The sequence below is a fragment of the Myotis brandtii genome, unplaced genomic scaffold (genome assembly GCF_000412655.1).
Source record: "Myotis brandtii unplaced genomic scaffold, ASM41265v1 scaffold155, whole genome shotgun sequence".
Lineage (NCBI taxonomy): Eukaryota > Metazoa > Chordata > Mammalia > Chiroptera > Vespertilionidae > Myotis > Myotis brandtii.
This window is the reverse complement of record NW_005355621.1, coordinates 2,832,818-2,846,092: the sequence shown is the minus strand read 5'-3', so window position 1 is coordinate 2,846,092 and position 13,275 is coordinate 2,832,818.

The following is a 13,275-nucleotide window of genomic DNA, read 5'->3' as shown; positions in this document are numbered from 1 at the left end:
AGGGGGGCAGTTGAGGTCAGCAGTGAACAAAACAATAATCCTTGTCCTCAAGGTGTTTACATTACAGTTGAGAGAAATGTGCAGAAATACCAAGTAAGTTACACAACGTGAAGTGGTGGTGAGTGCCTAGCCCAGTGGTCGGCAAACTCATTAGTCAACAGAGCCAAATGTCAACAGTATGATTGAAATTTCTTTTGAGAGCCACATTTTTTAAACTTAAACTATATAGGTAGGTACATTGTTATTAACTTAATTAGGGTACTCCTAAGCTGGCCTTTGCTAAAAATGTCCTCAATCTGATTGAGGTACGTTCGCTGAGGTCGACCCCTTCCAACTCTCCCATCCACACACGTCTTGTATACTTGTTTCGTCTATCTCCTTTCCAAAAACCGACTTCTGCGCATGGGCCATGAAGTTTCAATTGCACTGTACGTGCGCACCCGCACATGGTATTTTGTGGAAGAGCTACACTCAAGGGGCCAAAGAGCCGCATGTGGCTCGCGAGCCCGGTTTGCCAACCACTGGCCTAGAGCATGTAAGAACTGGCACCGTTGGGAACCATTGGAGGTCTCTGGGCAGAGGAGGGGTGTGGGTCAGGGTTGAGGCAGCCTGAGGCTTCGGGCAGGATGGAGGTGACCGCAGTCATCCAGGGGAAAAGCTCTCTTGGTTCAAGGTGGTGGTGGTAGATGCGATAGGCAAGTCCTGGTGGGATTTAGCGTTGGATTGGATGTGGGTGGGAGAGAGAGTAAGGAACGACTTCAACTTTTGGGGCTTCGATAACTAGGAGGATGGAGGCAGGTGTCATTTCACTGAGATGGGAAGTGATGGGAGGAGGGGCAGGTTTGAGGGGAACAGCAGCTCAAGGTTTGGGTCCTGAGTTTGAGATGACTGTCGGACCTCGGAGTAGAGATGGCGAGGTGGAGCTGGAGAAAGGTCAGGATGGAGAGTTAAATGTGGGTCAGCCCAGAGAGGATGTGTCAAGTCCCCAGGAGGAGGCTCCCAGGGCTCGAGTGCAGGGAGAAATGAGGAAATCCCTGCTAGAAACCAGCAGCTGCCCCAAAGGAGAACAGAGCAGAGCCAGATTCTTCCTTTCATGAAGAATGGCAGGTTTTAGACCCATAAATGTGGGCAGGGAAAGGACATTGCAGGCAGACAACCAGATGACATTAAAACAGAAAATAAGAGGGAGATGGACAGGTGAATTGTAAGCAGCCTGTGGAAGGCCCCAAACAGCAGGCCAATACTTTTGATGGCATTCTGGGGCCGAGGGAAGCTGGGAAGGTACGGGACTGCAGGCTGGGACTGGAGTGAGGAGAGGCGTGCACATACTGGATTAGACTTGCACCATCATCTCCCCTACTCCTCTGCATAACTGATGGGCAGCTCGGTTGGGAGCAGATTAGCATCCTATTGCATTCCAGACTGAGATAACACCAGTTTGAATCAGCTTTGCTACCTCTTGGCCAAGTTTTCCATGGGTAACCTCGCTCTGCCTCAGTTTCCTCATCTGTAAAATGGGGATAATCATTGAGCCTTCCTAGCGTGGCTGTGAGGGTTACAAAGTTGAAACACATGAAGCGCTTAGAACATGGCCTTACTATGCAGAGAGTAAGCATGTGGTCAAATTGACTTCTTACACAATTTGGTCAGAGTAAAGAGAGATGAAGTCACAGGCAATTGCAAGTCAGAGCAGCGGTCGGCAACTGGTGGTCCATGAGGTCCGAAAGGTTGGCGACCGCTGAGTCAGAGCAAGGAAAAGGGGCAGTTGTCCTGGAAGAGCTGAGATGGATATTACCCTGAAGGCTGGAGGTCTGAGATCAAGGTGCTGGCCAGTTCATTTTCTTTTTTCCTGAGGCCTCTCTCCTTGCTATGAATAAGGCCACAGACTTAAAAGTGACAGGGCTTTCGAATCAAAAGGGAAGGACAGCCTGGCCAGCATGGCTCAGTGGTTGAGCGTCAACCTATGAACCAGGAGGTCACGGTTGGATTCCCAGTGTGCTGGGCTGCATATCTGGCGCTTCGGCCAGGCGGGGCACGCTGTCCTAGAACACATAGATAGGAAGGTACTGACATCAGGCCAGGCCTTGAGATATGGTCTCATAGCCCCTTCCCAGCACGCAGGCCTTCTTTCTCAGAAGGCCCGGAAGTCTCATTCCAAATTTGGGAGACAAAGGACTGGAAAAAGTATAAATAGAGTTTCCTCCATATTGGGGGGCCCAGAATTTGAAAGACACATTTTTCTCTGGGCCTCCAGGGAATTTAATAATAAAATGTAACTCCTGTAGTCGGCACGGCAGTTCAGCCTCTGCTTCGGCAGGGTGCTGTAACTGTAGTCGTTGGCCAGCTCAATAAATCCTCGCTTGCTGTTTAAGACCTAATTGGAGTCGGTGGTCTTATTCTCGCGAATGTTGATCCACAACACCAGTCAGGGCACATGTCTGGATTGCGGGCTCGATCCCCAGCAGGGGTCATGCAGTAGGCAGCCAATCAATGATTCTTTCTCATCATTGAAGTTTCTCTCCCTCTCCCTCTCTGAAATTAATAAAAATATATTTAAAAAAGGGGGCGGGAGGAGAAACAGCTCAAACACTGTATGTTCAACTATAAAACTGGTGCCAAATAACAAAGGTAGACACGGAACAGATGAAGGACCTACATGTATATGGTGCAGCCATGAAGTCTTTATGGTAAAGGTAGAAAAATATATCTGACCTAAAGGTGGAGAAAGACTTCTTAAGCCACGGCCTAAAAGCATGAACCATACAGCAAAGACATTGCGTGGGCCAACTGCATCACAAGTTCTGACCCCAAAGACCACCAGGAAAGAGTTAATAGGATTAACAAGAAAATCGGGAGAAGCTAATTTCAGTGTCTAAAACTGACGAGGGACTTAGACCCAGGGGTCAACAAGGAATTCTGCCCAATCAACAAGAAGACAGGAGCCCCAAAAGAACATGGGCAAAGGACATTGAATCGGTTATTCCTGGAAGAGGAAACCCCATCATCTAACAAGAGAGATATACACAAGCTTCTGGCTAATTAAGAGGTGAATTGGGATAATGAGGGCGCGTTATACTCACCAGATCTGCAGACATCAGGAAGCTGGTTAATGCGTAATGAGGGGACCATAGACTGCTTATTGCTTCGTGTGGAGACAGATCAGGCACCTCGGACCCCAGGGCCCAGCAGTCCTGCTCCTGACATCAGCCCCGGAGAAATTCTCACACATGTCCCTAAGGGAAAGTACTTAAAGATGTCCGTTGAGCATCTTTTTGGAAGTTGGACCCAATCCTGCTGTCTCTCCCTGCAGGGTGGGTGAGCAGGCCGGGGTGGATGCAGGACACACAGCATTCTGGGAGGTACCATGACATGGATAGATGCGAATGAAGAAAAACAAAGAAGAGAATGAGCCCTACAACTGCTGTTGTGTATTAAAGTGACACACCTCTTACAAGAACCTCTACAAGCAGCACCCAGCCAGCACAGCAGAACGGCCCACTGTGGAGGGCAGAGGGGGAAGCAAGTGGAAATAAAAGGAAGTTAAAGAAAAAGAGGGCACCGCACTAATGCCAGCTGTCCTGCAGCCCAGGTGGCGAGCAAGGACTCTCCAAGCCTCGCTTTTCTTCCCCATAAAGTGGGGATAATAATGGTGCTCACCTCCAGAGTTGCTGGAAGGACCACATTAGCTAATACATATGTAAAAGTACTCAGAATAGTGGCTGACAGTAAGCGGGTGCTGGGTGAGTGGGCGCTACTATTTGTAGCAGGAGGAGGAGGAGCTCAAATCTCGGCATAGGAGGTCCAAAGAAGTAAAGGTGCAGTGCTGGGCCCTAGCTGGTTTGGCTCAGTGGATAGAGCATCAGCTGTGGACTGAAGAGTCCGGAGTTCCATTGTGGCTGGGCACATGTCTGGGTTGCCGGCTCGATCCCCAGTGGGGGGTGTGCAGGAGGCAGCCAATCAATGTGTCTATCTGCCTCCCTCCCTCCCTTCCACTCTCTCTGAAAACAATGGAAGAATATCCTCTGGTGAGGATTAAAAAACAAAACAAATTAAGGGGCAGTTGGGATTCAAGCCCAGGACGGTGACCTGCCTCTTTAGACTTCAGCCAGGCCATCTCCTGCCCAGGCAGCAGCCAGGGAGTCTGTTGGTCTGGGAAGGACCAAGTGACTCTAGCCCAGGGGTGGGCAAACTTTTTGACTCGAGGGCCACAATGGGTTCTTAAGCTGGACCGGAGGGCCGGAACAAAAGCATGGATGGAGTGTTTGTGTGAACTAATATAAATTCAAAGTAAACATCATTACATAAAAAGGTACAGTCTTTTTTTTTTTTTATAGTTTTATTCATTTCAAACGGGCCGGATCCGGCCCGCGGGCCGTAGTTTGCCCACGACTGCTCTAGCCCCTCTGACTTGGAGTGTGGCTCAGAGCCCCATTTGATGCTCAAGGAAGTGAGGGTGACCTTAGGGAGAGCGCTGGGCCAGCAGGGGGCGACCCAGAAGCACAGGCTTGTCTCCAGCAGGGCACAAGCACAGAGCCAGCGTGGGAAACACTCTGTGCTCTGGCCTCATCTCCCACCTGGAACCCCAGGTAGGCCTCCCCTAAGAGAGTAATTACAAAATTAAAAATGGCCCCGTAAAGTACCTTTCCATTTGGGAACCCTAGAAGGCGACACTGATGGGTGTTATCGGGGCTGACACCTTCTTCCCTGCACCCCCAGCCCTAGTGTGGAAACAGCCCTGGGGGTTTTGTGAGATGAGTTCCCATCCTGGAGGTGGGTGGTGACTGGTCCATCGCAGGCACCTCCCTTCCCTGACTTCCTTCCTACTGTAGTAAATTTGAGCCCAGTAGTTGGTGAAATGAATTTCTCATGGTGAAGTGAGGAGCTGGGAAATGATTAGGAATGCAATTGCCTTGCCTCCTGTTTGGCTCACACAGCTTGAAGAGTGCTTTGTTATAAATGTATTTTTATGATTCTGGTGGCATTCTGCCGGGGTCCACATCCAGGACCATTCAGCAAAGGAAGGGAAGAACGTCAACAGCTGATCAGGGCTGGACTCATCCCTGGGGGTGGGAGTGGGGGTCAGGTAGCTCTGAGAGACTGGGGTGGGGTCTCCGGCCTCCACAGGCACAATTTTAAAAGCTTGTCGTCAGCATCATAAATCCTGCTCTCCCCCGAGCTTCTGAAATAAGGCTGCTCTGATAAAAGCGCCCACTCTGCCGCATGCCATCCAGGGCTCTCTCACGCAGGACCTCATTCGGCTCCCAGGTGGGCCAGAAAACAGGGTATATTGCCCCATTTCCCAGAAAAACCTCAGGGTGGTGGCTCAGGCACAATGTGGACAATTTGGTGTCTTCAGCAAATAAAATCAAGGGAGAGCAACGCGGTGGAAGGAGCCAGGGCCCCTGGATGACCGGCCCCAAGCACCTGCCCACCTCCATCTGCTGGGTGAGAGAGAGACGCGTGTGTCTTATTGGCCCACTCTTGGAAGATACTGCACTTTGGGGGCTCTGATATAGCAGCTTTACCTAATATAGCAGCATTCCAACTAATAGAGCAATTTAATTTTTTTTCAGAAAATAACAATATGAGAAAAAGCTTATAGTTTCTATTTCAATGAAAGGAAATCAGTATATAGACACAAGATTTTTAGGGCAGTGAAACTACTCTATATGATACTACAGTGTTGGTTACGTGACACTATACATTTGTCCAAGGGTGATCCCCATTGTAAACTCTGGACTTAGAGTGATAAGGATGTGTCAGTGTAGGTTCATGGATTTCACAAATGTGCCACTCTGGTGGGGGATGTTGCTAACAGGGGAGTGTGTGTGTGTATAGGGTCAGGAATTAGAGGAAATCTCTGTACCTTCTGATTAACTTTGAACCTGAAATTGCCCTTAAAACAATAGCCTATTGAAAAAAAACCCCCAGTTTTATAGACATGCACCAAATAAGGAAGACCCAGATGGTGTGGCCTCTGTCCGTCTTCTCACGGCTAGTGGAGAGGCCCACGCTTATTTGACAGAGCACCTGGGGCTTGGAGTGTTTTGTGAATAACTCTCTATGTAAGATGCCCAGGTAGGTTCCCCAAGGTTCACCTGGGCCTGATGGTCTGAGGATCCCTCCAACCAATGAATGAGCAAGAATCTCGTCACAGGACAACCCAGCCTGTTGCTATGGAAGTGACGACCATGGGCCTCACAGAGTGGCTGTGACAAGTGCAGGCAGTTCCCAGCATGTTTTCATTTTATCCTTTGGACATTGATCTTAGAATTGCTCCGTGCGATGGTATACTTGTCCCACCTCTTTTGGATTCAACACAGCTACTAAAACTATCAGAATTATACAGCTTTGAGTTAGAAGGGCCGATTTTGAGTCTGCGTATGTTTCAGAAATCTGAATTTAGTTTTAGATAATGACAGTATGTGACTCTCATTAGATTCATGAGGTGTTGTATCTGAGGAGAATGAGGGCATTAATTGTATTTATAATGAAATTCATTAGTGCATAAATAAGAGGCATGAATATTTTATTCATGACTATTAAGCGCTGGTAGACTAGGACTAGGCCAGCGCTGTGCTGGCTCTGAGTTTGGAGTCATTGCTCCATTTCTGTAGCTTCTCTGCTCCTTCCCTCAGGCAGCCACACAGGCACATCTGTACACACCTGTGCCCAGGCCCCTCGCGCAGCAGAAGGAGAACAGTGTTCAGGTGACATGTTCTTTCTGGAAGCAAAAACATGTCAGGTCTGATCTAACAGGAGTGGGGAACTTTTCTTCTGCCAAGGGCCATTGGATATTTATAACATCATGGGAGGCCCGGTACATGACATTCATGCACTGTGGGGGGGTGGTGTCCCTCAGCCCAGCCTGTGACCTCTCACAGTCCGGGACCCTGTGGGGAGCGAGCCTAAGCCAGCAGGAGGACATCCCCCAAGCCCAGCTTCTGGCTGAGTGTCTCTCCCCCTGTAGGAGTACACTGACCACCAGGGGGCAGCTCCTGCATTGAGCATCTGCCCTCTGGTGGTCAGTGTGTGTCATAGTGACTGGTTGTTTGGCTGGTCAATTTGCATATTAGCCTTTTATTACATAGAATTCACTTAATATAAAGTTGTGTTGCTGTGATTAAAGCTCCTAGATTTATTGAATTTCAAGTCTCATCTGCAGTTGCCTTGGCAGGGCCAGATCAAATGATTTCGCCTGCATTGAGCATCTGCCCTCTGGTGGTCAGTGTGTGTCATAGTGACTGGTTGTTTGGCTGGTCAATTTGCATATTAGCCTTTTATTACATAGAATTCACTTAATATAAAGTTGTGTTGCTGTGATTAAAGCTCCTAGATTTATTGAATTTCAAGTCCCACCTGCAGTTGCCTTGGCAGGGCCAGATCAAATGATTTTGCAACCTGGGCCTTATGCAGCCTGTGGGCCAGACGTTCCCCATCCCTAAAACAGAGCCTCCGTTATGTGGATGCAACAACAGAAACAGGCCCTCAAAACTTCTGATGTTCTGTGGGACTTGGGGCCCAGGTCCCAACGATAGATTCCCTGGATGGCTTCCCTCGATGGCTTGGAGCCTTCCTGGTGAGGTCTGTACCCTCCCCCGGGCTCCCTTCCTCCCTAGCTGCAAGGGAGGCTGGGAAAGTGAGTTCCTTTCAGCTTTTCCAGTCTATCGAGTGGATCAGCCAGTGTACAGTGTATATCTCAGCATCTAAAATAGAGGCAAACTAGACGGTGGAGGGAAACGGAGGAAAACGAATCTTTGTTTCCTGTCTGCCCTCCTCCTGCAGGCTCCCCCACTCCCCCCCAGTTGTAGGGCTCAAAGAGCTCCATAATGTGCTGCATGAGTTATAGTCATCATCCAGAATGTCAGAGCTGCCAACAGGGAAAGCAAAGCGAACCATCAAAGCGGGCTGCCTTGACCCCTGTTTACTTGTTAGAAGGTTTGGATTTGAGTTAAATCGTCATTAAGCAGTCGAAGCACTCGCTTTTACACCTCACCTCTCGTGACCCCTCCTCGCCTGGCCATTCTTTATCCTCAGTGCAGTAGGGGCCAGTCCGTTCTCTCCGTAAATAAAATCAGTGAGAAACCTCCAGGTACACTGCAGGGCATACACAGGCGCGGTGAATGCCGACTGGGCTGGGCGCATGTTAATTCACCAACAGGGAGAAAAGTGTCAATATTTGTGGGGAGGCGAAGTCGCCACGCATAAGAAAAGGCCACATTATGGAGATGGAATGTTGTATGCAGAGACGTTTTTAGAACCCGGGAGGATCAATAAAGAAGAGTGAAGTACGTGTGTATAAGAATTAGGCACAGACGAGCCTACTGGCTAAGACATAAAGCAAGACTTCCTACCCCGCCCCTCACCGCCCCACATCCCCATTTCAAGAAATAATGGACATTTCCCAGGGACTGTTCTGTGCAAAAATCTAAAGGTGCTCATGCCAAAAGATGGAGGGGGAACCACTGCTACCAGCTACCACAGAGGTCTGTATTCTGAGTGGATTGGCTGCTTTGTTCTCCAGTCATAAAGGAATTAGAGAAGGGCGGTTCAAATCCCAGCTCAGCCACGTGCTGTGTGACCCTGGGCTTGTTGTTGAACCTCTCTGTGCCGCAGTTTCCTCAGGTGTGAAATGGGGGTGATAGCATCAGTACTTTCCTCCCATGGTTGTGATGACGACTAAACAAGTTAACTTAGGTCAGTAAGGAGCTGGCAACGGAGCTGGCATGTGGGCAGGGCTCTGTGGGAGTCGGCGATTATTGGACGTGAGCCGCCGGCAGGCAAGCAGCGGATCTGGCCACAGGATGCTGGCTTTTCCCAGCTGTGCCTGTGAATGTCTTGTGCCGAGCAGAGCTTTTGAAAGCAATGCATGTATTTTCTAGAAGGAAGGCCCAGAGACGGGGTGAAGAGGGGTAGTGGGAAGGGGGTTGACCAAGTGTCCTATAAACAGCATAGGAATTCAGACTTTGCCATCAGACGCGTTTCAGTTTTAGTTTGAACCCCGTTGCTGGTCCGCACTAGTGTGATCCTGGAGTAGTTCTCTGCCCTCGTGTGTGAAGGACAGATGGTAAATGCTCCTGGCCCGAGGGCCACTCAGAAGGTGCAATAGGACACGGATAGAAAAAGGCTGGCGCATGCCTGGCACATATGGCGTTCAACAAGTTAATGCGGCAACAATAACTCAGTCAGAAGCAGCCTGCGGCTGTGGGAGAGGGACTTGCCTCTTGACTGTCTGCCCCATAATCCATCATTTCACTAAATAGCAGACCCTGATGGGGTGCAGGGTGGAATCGGTCCCAGCTGTGTGTAGGGGGGTGCCAGCCACTTGGGATCTTCTCTCAGCTGGTGGGTGCGTGTGAGCAGTGACCAGGGCTGGGCTTTGAGAGGTGGGGGTGTCAGGAGCTGGTGTTGGGTGGGGCAGGGGCTGTAAGCGGAAGAGACTGGACAACCTCCATGCAGCATGGGCCAGGATGGGGGCCTCCAGGTGAAATAGCAGGCCCCAATCTAGGCTTTCTTGGTTGCAAATGCTACCATTTCTAGTTCAGAGGATTGTTTTTGTATTTGAGACCCACTCAGGAAGATCAGGAATGATCAAGATTATTAAAATATAGAACGTTTAGCCTTTGGGGCAGAGACTATGTCTGCTTTGTTCACTTATCCCCAGGGCCTCAAAGAATAGGTACCCAATAAATATAGGTTGATTAAATAACTGAAAATGAATTTAAGTAGTTGGTATTTGAAGCTCCCATATACACAAAGATGTTTATACATTATCTATATATATAAAAGCCTAAGCGACCATCTGACCATTCGACCATTCGACCAGTAGCTACGATGTACACTGACCACCAGGGGGCAGGTGTTCAACACAGGAGCCAAAACCACAGGCATGGAAACATGCGACAGACTGATGAATCTCAGAGAGAAGGGGGGACGGGGGAGGACATACACTGACCACCAGGGGGCAGGTGTTCAACACAGGAGTCAAAACCACAGGCATGGAAACATGGAACAGACTGGGAGGACAGAAAAAGATTAACCAAAGATCTTATATGCATACTAGAGGCCCAGTGCCCGGATTTATGTACCGGTGGGGTCCCTTGGCCTGGCCTGCACCCTCTCACAATCCAGGACCCCTTGGGGGATGTCAGACTACCGGTTTCAGGCCAGGCTGAGGGAACCCACCAGTGCACGAATCGGTGCCCCGGGCTCTGGTTTATAATAGAGAAGAACTAGTTTTTTCTAGTCTGGTTAAGAAGTCTGTGGTATTGAATACAATGTAGTGGATGTTAGTATTAGAGTTAACAGGAGGAGTATAAAACATGAAAAAGTGTTTATGGAAAATACAGGAAAAGATTATAGATGAAATTTAATAATGTGATTAAAACAATATAAATGTGTAAATCTAGATTAAGATGCTAAGGCACATTTAGAAAGGAAGTTATTATTGTGTAAAATTAGTGGGCTTATGAGCAATTAAACACTTCTGATAATGTTTTACACTGGCTTCGAGAATATCTTTAAACTCTTTTAAAGAAGCTTTCTAAACCGATGAGCCAGTTCACTGTTTTCCAGGGTCTGCTTGGTGAGCTGTGAAGGCCTCATTGGATAGGGAGGGGCCTTCTGGAAATTTCCGTCTCCCCACTTCCTGGAACTGGGCGACAGGTTATTCCAGGCAAACACAGTGGTCTCAGGTTCTCAGTGCAGAGGGCCTCCTGGGGACCGAGGTGCCATCATCTGTGCTGGTCAGGCGTGGCCAACAGAGGGCTTTCCGAGCTTTTATTTCCAAGTCTGTTCCTTCCTTTCTTTTTTCTTTTTTTCTTTCCCAATTTTAGTAAACAGCTGGGTCTGTGGTTGGAACATGTGGAAGGCAGCCTGGTCCCTCCCCTCCTCTGCTCGTCCCTGCTGCTTGCGGAGCCCAGGCCGCTGCCCCTATCTTTAAACTCTTTTAAAGACGCTTTCTAAACCAATGAGCCAGTTCACTGTTTTCCAGGGTCTGCTTGGTGAGCTGTGAAGGCCTCATTGGATAAGGAGGGGCCTTCTGGAAATTTCCGTCTCCCCACTTCCTGGCTCAGGGCGACAGGTTATTCCAGGCAAACACAGTGGCCTCAGGTTCTCAGTGCAGATGGCCTCCCGGGGACCGAGGTGCCATCATCTGTGCTGGTCAGACGTGGCCAACAGAGGGCTTTCCGAGCTTTAATTTCCAAGTCTGTTCCTTCCCTTCTTGTTTCTTTTTTTCTTTCCCAATTTTAGTAAACAGCTGCTTGCGGAGCCCAGGCCTCTGCCTGCTCCCACCCACACCCTCCTGTGGTCTGACAGGGAACCCAGCACTCGCCCAAAGCAAACCTTTGCCTCTGGACAGCCCGTGTCCTAACGGACGTTTGATTCTTTGTGGGACCCGCTGGTGTCCTGCCCAGCTGTTGGGTTGAATTGCTCCTGGAACTACAGCTTTGAACTATCCAGGCCTTTGTTTGTAACAACCACACTCTGGGACGGGGAAATAGGTCTCTGTGGAGGTCCAGATGGAGCTGGGTGGGCTCAGCCCTGCACAACTGGCGCCAGTGAGAGAGAGCCCAGCGCCACCACGGCAGGCGAAGCCAGGTGGGCCCCTGAGAGAAAGTCCACTGCGTCTCCCGTCGGGCCCTTCTTTCTGCCCCGAGGTCTGGGCTTCCCCTTATGTGAGTTAGAGCAGAATTCTGAGGGTCGGCTTTGGGGGCTGACAGGCTAGAAGGGTCTTGGTGTTTTTCTGGCCCCACCCGGCGTTACAGGAAACAAGCAAGAGCGTCCCTTCACTTCCACTTCCCAGCTCAGCCACTTACAGGGCGAGTGTAATAACAGCTCTCATCCATTCATCTAGTTTGGTAGATGCTGCACGTTTTATATGCTTCATCCTTTCTTTTTTTTTCTTTTTTTTTGCTTCATCCTTTCTCATCTCTGCAGCTGTGGGCTGTGTGTACACTTCAGCAGTGAGGCCCAGAAAGGGCAAGCTGCTGGCCTGGGGGTGCCCGGCTTGTAGATGGTGAAGCCAGGATCCAAACACAGATGGGTTTTGCTCCCAAGCTGATGACTTAATCCGTATCCTTATTACCTCCTTCTGTCCTGCTAAGCCAGTTTCCCTTCTGAAGCAGCAGAACTGTGTACCGTGCTCACTTCTCCATAAACCCAAACTGCACAAATCCTGAACACCCAAAAGTTGTGTGGCGAGTGTAATAACAGCTCTCATCCATTCATCTAGTTCGGTAGATGCTGCACATTTTATATGCTTCATCCTTTTTCTTTTTTTTTTTGTTTCATCCTTTCTCATCTCTGCAACTGTAGGCTGTGTGTACGCTTCAGCAGTGAGGCCCAGAAAGGGCAAGCTGCTGGCCTGGGGGTGCCCGGCTTGTAGATGGTGAAGCCAGGATCCAAACACAGATGGGTTTTGCTCCCAAGCTGATGACTTAATCCGTATCCTTATTACCTCCTTCTGTCCTGCTAAGCCAGTTTCCCTTCCGAAGCAGCAGAATTGACTGTGTACCGTGCTCCCTTCTCTCCTAAACCCAAACTGCACAAATCCTGAACACCAAAAAGTTGTGTTTTAAAAAACCAAACACACACACTTCTAACTCCAAAACTCATGCAGCAGCAAAACCTGTGCAGAGCTTCCATGAGGCTCCTTGTGGTCTCGATTTATCCAACTCACTGGGAATGTTCATACGTTTACTGAGGAAACATTAATGATGAGTTGGACTGTGGGTCCGCCCCAAATCTGCTGGAGGTGCAACAAGGTGCGCGGAATGTACAGACTTTCTCTCGAACCCGGGAAATCCTGAATTCCGAAAGGCATGTGGTCCCAAGGGACTGAGCTGAGAGCTGAGGTCTGTGGAACCTTGCCCACTCTCGCTCCCCGGCTCCCTGCTTGGCCAGGCCCTGTAGGAACTCTGGAGGCAGTTGGGTAACAAAGGTCAAAGGTTGACAGGTACACGCCCTTGACTCAGCAGTTCCTCTTCTAAGAGTTTCTTCTAAGGATTCAGCATGTGAAAATCTGGAAATAGAGTAAATACCCTAAACTCAGGAAATAGCTTTGAAAAAGGCTGATACATTCAAACAGTGGATCCCTATGAGCCATTAACATTGGTGGTTGACTTGTAAGTCTTCTAATCTGGAAAAATTTTCATTAAGTGCTGTTAAGTGGAGGAGAGACCCCAAAGTTACAAAACAGTACATACTATATGGTCCTATATTTGTTAAAAGGAGAAAAATGACAAGAAAGAACACTGTTTTTATTTATTTATT